Below are 3,410 nucleotides of genomic sequence, written 5' to 3' on the forward strand. Positions count from 1 at the left end.
TTTCAAGGACTCTGTACAAGCATGCTTGTAAACTTTGTAGTCATAAACACTTAAGTGTTCGTTTCATCCAGGTTTTTTTTTAAAAGCCTTCATTTGGCATGACACTACTGGCCATGATTCCAACATGAATTTAAAACAATCCACTCTCTTTTCATTGCTACTTGTTTGTCATGTCAACCGCATATGCTTTTATATCCCAAGATAGGTTTTGTTTGTTTCCACACAAGCTGCAAAGTAAAAAACATTTTAGTTTAAAGATGAGTTTGAGCATGCTGCATTTGCGTGGACTGGGTGTGACACAGGGCCTCATCCAAAAAGTCAGCGTCTTGGATTGATGTCCATTGATAGTGAGAGAAAATGAGAAACATTCTACAATGAGCAGGTTTTTAAGAGCCACATCAAATTTGCACCTGTTTAAATATATGTAACTGTCTTTTACTAAAAAAAAGCTGGAAGGGAAGAAAGTACAGTAATGTTTCCTTCTTATAGTTTCTGATATTGCTGTTTTTATGAAAGCAGAAATAGAACATGTATGAGTGAAAAAAACGATTGGAGTAAAAGAGGAGTCAGTTAGCCTTTCAAAAACATTTGAACCTAAAGTAAAAACTAACTTATGCAATTTTCAACCAAAGCACTCGAGTCATTTAAAGTCTTTTAAATGCCTTTTTAACATGTTTATATCACTGTGTGGTCCCCATTTTCTTTTATCATCTTATGGAACTGTGAACAAAAATATTTTAAAACAATTTCCTCTGGACTTACGACACAAGAAATTCCTCTAGAATTCACCTCATCGTAGCTACTATAATAAGGCCACCGACATAAATTTGTTAGAACCAAAGCTGCTTTATCAAAAAAGAAGAAGTGTATGTCACGTGTTTGACATCAGTCATTGCAGGCTAAATTACATGACTTAAGTAAGATGTGATTCATCCAGCCATTTTCTGTAGTGTAGGTCCTTTATTGCAGCTGTTCCAAACCTTTCTATGCCACTGGCCAGCTGCACATTAAGGAAATGTTTTGACTGATTGACGTAGAAATGAATAAAAACTAATGATTAGATATTCGCTGAATGTAGCTTTGGAATTAGTGTGTGATATTAGGCGGCCCCATCTTGGGGTAAACATTTTTTCTTATCCAAAACTCCTTAGGCTTGTCTGTTAATGCAGGGTGCTTGTGCCCATGTGCTGGAGCAGTCTTGATTGTTTTATTGCCCCATTTGTAAATGTGTCGCGAGAAATAACTGATAACAAGGGTTTGGTGCGTATGAGTCAACGATTAATTGCTTTTTTTTTAATCACTCACTACGTATCATAATTCAGGTCGATGAGCCGAGCTATGATATGGTATGGTGGATACAGTCCGGACACATCCAGACTCTTTCTCCAGCGGCCCCTCACATAAATTGAGTTTGAGACCCCTGAATCAAAGTCTTCAATGACTCTAGCGTCTCTTAGATTGTGGGAACAAGCCTGAGCATAGGCAAACCCCACTATGGCCAGAGCCGAGATGTGAACCTTGAACTCTGAGTCAGACATGCTGTCCAATATGTGATAGTAGCTATGTACTTTTATACTTTTGTTGTGTATAGTATATTTTTATACTACTGTACTGGTAGTGTAACATGTTCCCAAAGGAAAAGTTCTTTTGTCATAACCTTACAGTTGACATTTGCTTTCTTTTTTAGTTTTAAGGTCCCCCATGTGGAGAAGTCAGTTGTCCCATGGCTACGAAGGACCGCTCCCTCGTAGGTTGTCCCATGGCTGCGAAGAACCACTCCCTCGCACTGGTTCCCTCCCCTCTGGAAACCAGCAACCCAACCCAGCACCCTATCCGAGCACTCTGCCTTAGCCCAGAGGAGCAGCTACACAGGGAAAAAAAGAAGTTAAAATCAACTCAGCAGAGAGGAGGGAGGAAAAAAGAGCGGGTGGGGGGAAAGAAAACGCCCTGGAAACTTTGCTTGATCGAAAAGTTGGAGAAGTCATAGAATTTCATCAGACAAAGTTGAGAAGCGCTCTTCTTGGACTGAGGAGAAGGGAAAGACGACAACGTTTTCAAGGATGCTCAAGCTTGTGTGAGGCTTCTCGGGCGCAACGTGTGCGCACAGGTATGGATCCAGTTTTGTACTATACATACTTCATATTCTTGCTGTCATCTGAGCTTTGTCTCAAGTAATTATCATAGGGGAAAACATTGTAATAATTAACAAAAAGTGGAAAACTTGGCAGTCCAGCATTTCTGTCACAGTTCAGATGGCAGTAGTGTTGAGTGTATCAGTAGTGAAAGTTTCTTAGTGTTTTTTTTCTTTTCTAAAAGGTGGGGTTGATGTTAAACTTTTATGATAATTCCCTTTTTAAGTTAAAATGAAGCAGGTTCCGAAAGTGGGTGTGTACCAGCAGGAACGGAGTGGAATTGCGCACTTCACTTTTCCTTTAACTGCGCAACAGCTTGCGAGTCAAAGACTTTTCATGGATTAATGCTGAACTCGCTGTGATAGTTACTGTGTTGTAATTGCATTGGGATTTGTTTGACCAAAAACTTTGATACATTTCAAAACTGTTCAAATTCAACACGTGGATTTGTGGTTTTCAAGTTGCACTGGAGTATTCCGCACCCTTGATGACAGTTGAGTGCAATGACTGTCAAGATAAGAGTCAAATTGAATGCGTTGATCTTATCACTTGATGTTTTCCTGCATTGTATGTCAGCATTGGCAAAGGCTTGCAAGGCATGTCGACGTTTAAAAAGGAGAAGTTACACAGCCATGCGCGTCTGAAGCCACCAACCAGTCTGGGTGTGGATTCCTCTCCTTCGCCTCCTTCCACCCCCTCCTTTTTCTCTCTGCCTGTGTTCTTCTCCTCACAGAGGCACACCCTTTCTGCAGCCGAAATCTCCATGCTTAAAAATTTATAGCAAATCTACCAAAAATACCAAAACGTATCAACAGTGCTTGTTGCGGAAAGGAAATATATATATAGGGAACTAGAAAGGGAACTGTATGCTTGGTTTTAATAACTTTAAACTAATAACTGTAACTTTAGTTTACTTGTCATTATGCAATTGAGGGTATTTTTGCTTTTCCAAAAATGGATAATTGAAAACATACAATTCTGCTTCATCGTTGTAATATGCATATTATTTTTTGTGATAATTTCTCTGAGCCCGGGGGTTTGCATAACTTTCCAGGAATAGATTGTCATACAGTACAGTGGAAAGTTTAAACAAAGTTGCTGTTTTGACCTCATGGCTCACTCAATGCTACAAATATTTTGTTTTGCCAGATTTTTCCTCTTTCTCTGTTTCTTCACGTGTCCTTGGTTGGACAGGGGCACAGGCCAGGAGAGAAGAGGGTAGAAGGAGAGAGGAAGAAGGGAAGCAAGAGTACGAATGAGGGAGTCAGTGAGGGGGGG

The 3,410-nt window shown here is 39.9% G+C and overlaps 1 protein-coding gene across 1 annotated transcript in view; it reads left to right on the top strand.

Annotated features, from left to right (window-relative positions):
• The first annotated feature begins 1,833 nt into the window (after positions 1 to 1,833).
• Positions 1,834 to 3,410, top strand: part of ahnak (AHNAK nucleoprotein) — a 29,705-nt gene continuing 28,128 nt past the window's right edge. The window contains exon 1 of the mRNA XM_085905665.1: positions 1,834 to 2,107. The gene's annotated coding sequence lies outside the window, so the exon portion shown is untranslated. The remainder of the gene's footprint in view (positions 2,108 to 3,410) is intronic.

This window comes from Syngnathus leptorhynchus, chromosome 2 (genome assembly GCF_054491065.1).
Source record: "Syngnathus leptorhynchus isolate UIUO chromosome 2, UIUO_Slep, whole genome shotgun sequence".
Classification (NCBI taxonomy): domain Eukaryota; kingdom Metazoa; phylum Chordata; class Actinopteri; order Syngnathiformes; family Syngnathidae; genus Syngnathus; species Syngnathus leptorhynchus.